Source organism: Electrophorus electricus, chromosome 9 (genome assembly GCF_041902795.1).
Source record: "Electrophorus electricus isolate QZ-2024a chromosome 9, ASM4190279v1, whole genome shotgun sequence".
Lineage (NCBI taxonomy): Eukaryota > Metazoa > Chordata > Actinopteri > Gymnotiformes > Gymnotidae > Electrophorus > Electrophorus electricus.
The window spans coordinates 19,263,646-19,274,347 of NC_137505.1; the positions used below are offsets into that span (position 1 = coordinate 19,263,646).

The 10,702-nt window shown below is 38.7% G+C and overlaps 1 long non-coding RNA gene and 1 pseudogene across 1 annotated transcript; one reads left to right on the forward strand and one right to left on the reverse strand.

The window, feature by feature from the left end:
- The first annotated feature begins 293 nt into the window (after nt 1–293).
- On the forward strand, nt 294–4,232 carry LOC145659238 (uncharacterized). The gene is made up of 3 exons (XR_014125219.1): nt 294–346; nt 3,513–3,679; nt 3,764–4,232. It is a non-coding gene; the product is annotated as an uncharacterized LOC145659238 (long non-coding RNA).
- On the reverse strand, nt 3,088–3,459 carry LOC113567859 (NADH dehydrogenase [ubiquinone] 1 beta subcomplex subunit 9 pseudogene; annotated as a pseudogene).
- Nucleotides 4,233–10,702: the final 6,470 nt, after the last annotated feature.

Genomic DNA, 10,702 nt, shown 5'->3' on the forward strand with positions numbered 1-10,702 from the left:
CAAGTTCATAAAACAAAAGTGGATTGCTGGCGTATTTTACAGTTTGCTCGATATGTGGTAATCTGTGTTTGGTCCTCATTTGCATATGACGTTAGCGATTCATAATCTAACGCCTTTCTGCAAAAATACCTGAACCTGTTCGACGGTAAATAATTTTTGGTCTGCTTGGAGTTAGCATAATGGCAAAAATTTTCAACAGCAATAGTAGGAATACGCCAAGGTGTTACAAAGAAACCATAAACGGATGTAGACTGAGGAGAGATTTTTTGCTGCTCTGTCTTGATTTAGAACTACTGAAGCCGTCGCCTCAGGCAGTTTACAACGAACTACGGATGTCATGACCGAGGTTGGTCATTTCTCGCTTGCTGGGGATCTTTTATTTGCTTTCATCTTGGAAAGAGCGCGCAGATGATCGCTATGGGCATTTAACGAACAGGAATGAAATACCATTTTACACATTTTCTGGCGTTAACATGTCATACATTCGGTGGTTTTTGGTTTGGTGGCTTTTGCCATTTCAGTCAAACACTTTGGACTAGTCTTCCAGAAGCTTCCCACAATGTTTTGCCCTAATTTTTGCTCCTTCTCCTGACAGCACTGGCGTAACTTACTCATGTTTGTGATTCTCTTTGAATGAATAAGCTTGTTCTGTTCACTCCATAACTTTTCTGTTGGATTCAGGTCAGTGTTTTCTGATAGCTGCTCCAATACTTTTTATTTTGGTTTCTTTAAGCCATTTGTCACAACTTTGAATAACAATTTAGGATCATTGTACTGCTACAATATTTAGCTGTGATCAATTTGAACTTTTTGGATTATTTCCTGAGGTTATGCTTCAGCATTTCATTATAATTCTCCCTCTTTACAATCCATGTTCTGAATTGTACCGGTCTCTTTTATAGCAAACTGCTCCCATGTCATGATGATGCCATCCTCATGCCTCTTTGCGTTAAAAGCCTTACCATTTTTTTTCTCAATATATAGTGGTGATTATGAATAAACAATTTAATTTTTTGTTTCATATGGAAGAGAACATTCCTCTGAAAACCGAAGTCTTTATCCTGGTGACTGATTGGGGTTTTATTCTACTCCAGTAGAAGTTTCTTCCTTGTATGCCATCTTGTTAGGCCATTGTAAGAAGGCTTTGTTATTGGCAGATGTAAATACAATGGTACCTAATGGCTCTACCTTCTTCACTAGTTCTTTGATCTATGTCTTGGGATTAGCTGAACCTTTCTGAAGCATTTTTGCCTCCTTCTTAAACAATGTAGAGTCTGTGAGGTCCCAGGATGTTTAATTTTGCATTTAATTGATTGTACATTTGAATGGTATTACAAAATGGGTACAAATTGGTACAAAATTGTGGTACCTTCAGATTGTGCATAGGGAAAACAACCAGGATAACCAGGCCCAAGAATACAAAACAGAGGATGTTGTATCCAAAGTTACCTAGGTCATTCGGAAATGAGTACAAGAGGTCAAAACTTGATGGAGTAGTTGTGAAATGGCTCACTATAATGCAGTCTTTGCTGTGTAGGAGCATATTCAAATAAATTAAAAGTAAGGTATTGCATGACAATTCTGTTGAGAAAAGCTTGTTAATATTCAACAGTGACTTATTCTACAGTGTGGTTTGAGTGGTGTTATATGGGAAATAATACATTTTACCCTTAGGTCAGAAGGAAATGTTCAACATAGCTAAAACGTGTCTTGAAGAATCGAATAAATTACCTCACAATAAGTTTAACTCTGAACACAAGTTTCCATTTCCATTTCACTTACATCTTCTTGCCTACAGGTTACATATACACAACAAAACAATCAAAATCAATCAAAATTTATTTATATAGCACTTTTTACAACAGATATCACAAAGCATCTTTACAAATGTCCAAGTCCAAGCCCCCGGTGAGCAAGCCAAGGTCAACAGTGGCAAGGAAAAACTCCCTAGAACATGAGGAAGAAACCTTGAGAGGAACCAAGAATCAAAGGAGAGCCCATCCTCCTCTGGCCGACAACAGTCACCACAATAATGACAATTTTAAATATAAAATGAAAAAATAAGCAATTAATGTCTAGTCCAACTGTCTAGAGGACCTAGTCTTGTTCCGATGGTGTGCACAGAGAACATCCATTAAGGGATGGCTAGGGTGGAGGTGTGATGGGCTAGAGGAGGGCACATCAGGGGGTGGTTGGAGTAGCCATGGCAGCTGAGACAGGTAGAGGCTCAATAACATCATGACATTCTGCAAGAGAATGTCCATTAAGGACAATAGAGAGTAATTGGCTGGGGTGGAGGTGTGGTGGGCTACAGCAGGGGACATCAGGAATAGCCATGGCAGCTAAAATGGCTTGAGGCTCAGTAACATCAGGATTAGGTGTACCTCTGCAGAAAGAGAGACTAGATTAGGCATGTCTGGCTACAAGGGTGTGTAAATTAGGGAACTGTAATGTGCAATGATGAACTCTGGCAGATCTAGCTATGGCAGCACAGCTAAAAGGAAAGAGCCAGAAGGAAACACAGGCATGAGAGCACTCACGAACATCAGCAGTCCACTGCTCTCAGTCAACAAACCTGAATGACAAAACGGAGGTGAAGTGACAGCGTCATAACATTTCAGTTTACCACAACTCTCGATACTTATGGACCCCCAGCTCTACACCTTTACTCAAGATGGGAATTGGTTAATAAAATGCCTGACTGCACAGATAGGTTTTCAGCATAGCTTTAAATATTGAGACTGTGTCTGAGTCTCAAACATTTACAGGAAGGTGTGAAAGGTGCACCCATAGTGTGGGAGCTTTATAGGAAAAGGCTCTGCCCCCTGTGGTAGATTTTCTTATTCTTGGTACTAGTAAAGAGCCTGCACCATTGAGGTCAGTGTTGAGCTGTTTCCCCATTACTCTGCTTGCACTTCATGGAGTGCATTTCTGGACAACAGTGGTAAGTGCATTCAGAGCACACATGGTATGGAGGAACAGAAGGATCCCAGGTGAGTAAATGGAGGAGATGGACAGGAATGCAGTGTAGGTCTGCATGGTTCGCAGCGTGCTCATCCCTATTGCACCCATGTGTGTAGAGACAGCCTACGTGGGCTGCTCTCTAGGGCGTGTCACAAACTGCTGCCACAGTGAGGGGAGGACACCCTCCTCCCTGGCTGGTGGCAGAGCCTCCGATTTGGGTGTCTTTCCTCCTGCAACTGTGGGACCTCGCTGTCACAGCTCTGGACTTGCAGATTCTTCCACTGCTCTCTATTGGAGAAGTAGTCATTGTACATGGCCTTCTCAGAGGTGTGCCAGCAATCCAGATGCCATTCAGGAACCTCGTAGCATTCATATCTCTCATAAGAGGTTCCACCAGGTGAGCCAGGGAACAGGTAGGACTGGGGATGCTGGTTGACCCAGAACTTGTACATCTTTCAGCAGCTTGGTGGCTTTTATCATGTCTCTCTCATCCTTATGCTCATTCTTATGTCATGCAACCTTGTTAATTCATAGTATTCTTGATGCAGGTGCTCAGGCTTAAATTGGGATACTACTATCAACTCTGACTCAAGAAGAGATGGGAATATGTGGACAAAAAGACAACATTTAGTGACATTAAGCACTAAATATTGGTGCAACAATAGCAGAAAGAATTATGCTATACTGGGAAAACATCCTGGCTGAGGAGCTATTAGTGAGTATACAAACACACATGATTAATTTTTATTAATTTTTCTACCCTTGTTTCAATGTTTGTTTTTGTTCTTCTTTCTTCTAGATTTTTGAAACAACTTTGGATCAGTGCGAGGAAGTGGAGGGTCATTGAAGAGAGGATACTAGCACTTCACTCACTGTTATATTCCCATGAAATGTTCACTTGCTCCCTTTGGAATAATATTCAGTAGAATCATTTCCAGGGTGGGGAGGGTTTTACGTAGTGAGAGAAGCGTATCCACTTATTTTGGCTGGCAAATTCTACTGCAGATAAGGTTGTCAGAAGGGCCTCACTTTTCCAGTCAGTGCAGAATATATATGAAGTCACCCAGTCACCAATCAGAGTCCAAGTTGTAGCTGAGGAGACTGCCTGATAGGGCTGTCTGTGTGTCCTTGACCAATGAGTATACATTTATTTTGCATGTAGTTAGTTTCTGTCAATACTGTAACCAGTACTTGTGAGAATCTCCCATGTTCTGAGGACTGTTTATTCAGAACAGAGTGCATTGACATTAAGGAAACAGGAACTGTGACAGTCATAATGACTGATTTCCAGCCTATTTTTCAGTTCTCCATTTTGTACTCCATTCCAGAAGATTGTGGGTAAAAACAAATGTGAAACCTTTGCCTTTGCACGAATCTGTAATATCTGTAAACTTGAAAAAACCTGTTGGTTTAGGCAGTATTAAAAGTGACGTTTCACTGCATTTTGTTTTTGACAAACAATACAGCTTAAACAATGTTTTTGTGTATGAGAGGTAGACTGGTTCATACCTGTATCTTTCAAATACCATGATTACCCCCCATTGCTCATATGGGTCACTGCAAGATAAGGAGTTAGAGTTTGGTATCACTGGATGACCTCTCAGAGGTTGCCCCACTACATCAGAATACAGCTTGCAGTTCTAACCTGCTCAGGCCCATTTCTTGCAGTTGCCACCAATGTCTTGATGGGCAGCAGCACCATTAAGAGACATAAGTTCAGGTATAACAGGCATGGAGAGAAATTGACTGGGTTGTGGGAAGGTAAAAGGGCTCTTTATTGGCAAAGTCTGCCCTGCATTGCCACTGAAGACAGGGTCAAAGGTCTTATTGTGGGCTTTCCATTAAAGCTAACTAAGAAGGCAGCTGAATAGTAGCTAATAGAGCTCTGATTCTGGCAATAAGAAATGAGAGCAAGTGAGAAAAGCCACAGTAAGACCAGAGCATAAAATAATTGAAAACTATCACCCAGACATATCTAGAGTCGTTGTAGATAGTTTGATGAGTGTTACCAGCTCAGCCACTTGAGCAGAGTTGCTAATATCTGTAGCAAGAAGAACAGCAGGGTGAGAGTAGTGTAGTAGGTGATGGGACTACCTATATGACTCCTGGTTCAGCAGGCACACAAATGAATATGTTGCATAAAGCAACTAGAGAAAACTATTTGGCTTTAGGTGGAATGTTATCTAAAATACTGTCAGGATTAGGAGCAAAAGAGAAACCATTCATCTGTCCCTTCTTTGTTAACTGGAATGCTATCTTGTTCTTTCTGAGAGGCAAGAACGGGAGCAATACCAGTTAGATCTTCAGGTCTGGGAGATCAAGGGAACTGAGAAAGGCAAAGAGAAGGGTCACTATATGCCACCAACTGGACAATTGATATATGCACAGTTGGAACTTCAGGAAAGATACTTTCCATGGAACAGTGAATTGTAGCATTTGTCTTAGTCAGCAGATCCTGACCTAAGAGGTTTAATTTGGCTGCCTAGTGTGAGAAGTTCATGCTCAAAAGATAAAGGGCATAGCTGACACCTATGCCTACAGTAGCATTGACTTTACAACAGAGAGGCAGAGAAATAACAGGCAAGGAAGTACTGCCAGTGTCAGCAAGCATTTTTGCACATTTGCCTTCAATTAACATTTACACAAAAGGAGCTAACGGATCTACATTTAACAAGTGAAATTGACAGGCAAATAATCAGATCCACTCATCTCCCCCACAAGACCCTCTTGTGAGTTTATGGGCCTGAGGGTGGTGGGGCAGGTTCTACGACTCTAATAGTCCATTACATCAGGTATGCAAAAGCCTGCCCTTTCCCTCAGTCTTTTCAAATACTTAGAACCACCTTTTGATTTCTAAATTCAGTAATCTTATTTTTTAGGTTCAGCTATCTAGTTAAAGAAAATGATCAGTGACAATAATTTTACAAATTTCCAACATTTTAGATTTTAAACAACATTGCAAGTTTCTGAGTATATTTATGACATATCATCTAGAAATAGTTATCAGAAAAATTTCCGTTGAGATTATTTGTATTATTTATATTCTTTCTTTGGTTGCCAAAATTATATTTATAATTAGAAACCCATTTAACTCAATATTTGACAGAATCGGGCCCATTTGAAGGAATTGGGCCCATAGTTTTAAATCATAAATCTAACGGAGGCAGCCCTAAGTGCTGCCTCAATTAAAATGATTTCCTTTGCCACTTTTTTGCTTTATTTTTTAAGACATTGGATGTGGGAGAGATAAAAAAAAAAGAGCTAGAAGCTGGAGAACACAGGAATAATAAAGCTAAAAGGAGTTACCAATAGCAGGAGCTTTAGAGCTAATGGGGTCTAGAGAACTGTTCAAATCTGACTCATTATTGGAGTCAAAAACATCAAATAAAACCAGAACAATCTAGTGGGCAACTAGTAAATAACCAGTACAGAACTAGGTCAAGACATACAGAACAAGAATAATAAATAATGGGCTACAGAGTTTCAACTATCATGGTTAAGATTGAGAAATATCAGAAGATTTAGCTTCTCAAGCTAAAATACCACAAAAAGAATCAGAAATAGAATTTGATATTTCTCTAAATGAACTAAAACATTTAATACTTACGGATAACAGCACTTTTAGGGTATACCCTAACAGAAAATAAAATTGCTTGTCAAAATCTGGGTCTCAGACATTCTGGAAGCCTGAGATTTGTGGTTGGTTCTGCCTCAATCCCTCAATCACAGGGAACTTTGTAAAGAAGGGCCCCATAACTTCACTTTGTATACTAGCAGGTTGTTGGTTTGTGTGGGATGTACATTTAGGATAAACAACATGGACACGGGATATTTGATCAAACATTGACAGAAAAATAAAACAGTCTCCACTTAATTCCTGACACCTTTTTGTCTGACAGAGATAGGGGACACCAAGCTTTGACACCTTTGGGTCTGATTGGATTATGCAAAAGACAGCGAAACTTCCTAGGACATTCCTTACTGTCTTCACAGACAAGGAGATCAAGAATTATAACACCTGTATGTTACTGGAGGCCAAAATCTGAATGTTTAATTAGCTTCTACTAGTTCTTTAGAAATTGTGTCTGTTTTTGTTATGAGTAAGTGGTATTTTCCCATGATGTCAGTGGCAAAATGCATCAGCACTTAGACTAACTTTACACAGTGAAACTTTCATGAAACTAGTTGCATGCAACAACATTTCCAAACAACTTGACAGTTAATGCAATTAAAAAGCTAATCACACAACACATCCCTCCGCTATTTAGCCAAATTAGCAGGCTTTCATTTTTATACCACTTTGTACCACGTTCATTATACATAGTCATCTGTAATGTCTTAGTTAGAGCTGCAGTATCTTTTTTGCCTTTGTGTAATTTTCCAGCAGTCATTGCTCTTCTGTTTTCTGTCTGTCTAGTTTGTTCTTCTGTATGTCATGTCTTAAGTGTTCATCACGGTTGCATTTGATGCTGCATTCACTGTAACCTATAAGCACTACAAGTTCAGTGAGGAATACATATTTTGATCACTTCTGTAATAGATTTCATCCATTGGAATTTCTGCTCTGTGTAAAATTAAAGGATGTCAAAAGTGGAGAACAATCTAGATGTGGCGAATACGCTAGACATGTAGATCACGATATAGGACTAACAGTAAATGCTGACACAAGCATTTGTTTAAACAGCTGTCTGCGTTAACATTTGTTAACTTGAAGCAATAGTTATGAGAAGATCATGTTGGTTTGTCATGGTAACTGATATAAAAATTTACCAACCTTATATAAAATCAGTCAAGCTGATTTAATTTTGATCTGCTGAAATAATTTTTTTGAAATAATATCATTCAACATGATCATGTAATGTGATATCAGCATTTTAACTGGCTGTTTCATGAAGTTCAGATGGATGCAGCTGCTACTGAGTTCTGTATGAGGTGTAGGATGCTTAACATTATGCAACTTGTGAAATTAAATTTCATGTAGCCTACATTTCAAGCAACTTTTTGTCTGTGATATGTTTGGATAGCTTTCTGTAGTTAGTTCAGGAATCTCAGGACAATTCCAACGGAAATGATCTCAAATGTTATTTCTTATATGTGAGGATTTCACTGGATGTCTTTATACACCTCTGGTTAGGCAGGATGAGGGAGAACTCATTACTGATTCTGATTGCTCCCACATGGTCAGGACAGTTTGGTTCACAGCAGTTCCAGGCCTAGGAGTCTTAATGTCAGAGTGGTCCAGGGTCACTGGATCACATGGAGGAGTTGACTTTGGTGCTCCGCTTGCTTCCCTATAGCATTCATCAAATAGAAGTTCTGTATTTTTTAACCTCATTTGCTATCCATCAGGTTTGCATCCTGATGTTATTACTCTCCAGATAATTACCCTAATAGCCTATTGGTCTATAGTGAGTAGCTTATCAAATAAGACACCTAAGGGAAACGCACAAATTTTAAATGTAAATAAAGAATTTAATAGATCCTGTACATTTTAATGAAAAGACACTTTCTTTCTCACCCTCCTGCATTGCATAACCTCACCTGATACTCTTTAAATTTTCACTCTCAAACGTCTGATTGGATGAAACAAACTGGTTGCCAAGACATGCATAAACTCTTGCCTTGGTTTGGCGTGGAGGTTTCTACATCTGCCTTTGCTCTTAATTACAGTGTTATCTTTAAAATGCTGTATTTACCACAATCAGTATTCCATTATACCTTTTGTCTGGCTTCAATCATTGCCCATTGGTTTTTCTCACCTACCTTTTTCCTTTGTATGTTTGGAAAGCTTTTGCTTAATCCCACTTTTGTATTTTTCATATCAAAATCTCCAGAGGAGGACAGATGATCCATTTAAGTCTGACTCTTCTCAAGGTCTTTTCCTCCGTCTTGTCCCAGGGAGTTTTACTTTGTCATTGTCACCTTTGGCTGAATCGTTAGGGGTCTATACCAGAGTATCTGTAAAGCTGCTTTGTGACAGTGTTGTGAAAATCACTATACGAATAAAATAAAACCCAGTCTGCTTTATAACTGCAGAGTAACAGGGTACCTTTTTAAATATGACACCTAATATGATCTCACCTTTAACACTTCTAGAATGCATTTGTAAAAGCATAGAGTGTGTGTGTGTGTGTGTGTGTGTATGTGCGCGTGCATGTGTGTGTGTGTGTGTGTGTGTGTGTGTGTGTGTGTGTGTGTATACATCTCATTGTCACTTGAATGCTTGATTAAAGTATTTTATTATTGCACTACTGAGGTGAATAAGTGGGTCACTGCAGAGGAAATATAAGGCCTGAAAATATAAACAATATTAATCACTCTGCACAACATTAATCACTATAATGCTAATGCTCCACACATCTGGTTTTATTCAATGCAACAGGGTCTTATTAGACTGTTATTCAGTCATGTGATTATGTCCATTCATGGCTTGTCATCTCTCCTCTCTACTTTATTGTACTAAAGTATTCAATCCTGCAGAAGAGCTGAGTGTGACCTTCACCACAATAACAATTCTGTAGCAACCTTGTTCTAACCAGCAAATGTGTCTTGTCCTCATTCACCGTTATATGGGAAATAAAGGGGGCTTGAGTCCTTCTTTATCCTGGTGCCCCCACTTTCCAGAAACTCACTGGATACTGTGTGTTGAAAATGCCACTGGCAGAGAAGAACTCATATGGTATGTGATGATATAATTCATAGTGGTAACTTGTTGGATTCTTTAGTGAAATGCTATGCTAACTCTTTATTTCTAGAATGAAAAATATTTATTACTGTAATAACAGCTGGCTTGGGGAATGTTAAATGTGGCAGTTAAATGTAGCTTAACTCCTATCCTGAACATCGGGTTAGTGGTCATTGGTAGACCCTTTTTTTTCAATCCTTGGTACGTACAGAAGGCTGGCATGCGATTCAAATCCCTATTGCAGATAACTCAAACACAAGGAGATCTGTGTAGAAGCTAAACAATATCTTAATAAATAAATAAAAAGAAAAATGTTGAAATTATTTATATTAAAAAGACAGCTGTCACTGTAGTCTCTTGTATCAGAATGCCTCTGTTCCTCCTTTTAGTTTAATTCATTGATGCTATATTTTGAGCAAGCTTTCTATACAGCACAAAAGGTTTTTTCTTGACTTTGTTTGTAATCAAATTAATTTTAGGAACAAAACAGATTCAAGACTTCAAGCTATCTTATTTTTTTCCTGTATAGTTCATGGCCAATTAAAAGAATTTGTGTTTTCTTCATTTGATTATGTAGTTTTAAGAAATTGATGATCACTCAATTTACACTGAATTGCTCAAAAGATTTAAATATTTAAATATACACCTACTAGAGATAAGACTAGAACATATGTGTATAGACTAAGGTTACCTGTTAAAATTTAGTTTTGCCTACATTCGATCAACTAAAATAAATAATTTGCAGGAAAACAGCCGTTAAACCCAATGCACAATTCTTCGTGCCAAACTGAAACAGAGACATTTCATGTGATATTTGAGGGCTGAAAGAGGAGTAACCTGGATGAAAGATGCTAAATTAATTAATAACATCAAAGAAGCTTTGTAATCTGTCCATCGAGCATTATAGAGAAGGACTGAAGGACAACGATTGACTAAATGTAATCAAGGCCTGTTATGAAAATGAGAAAAGAAAGCCTCGAAACGAAGCGAGCACAACATCTTTATCTAATCCACAATGATAAACTTAACAGGGTTCACTTGGTAAGACTGCGC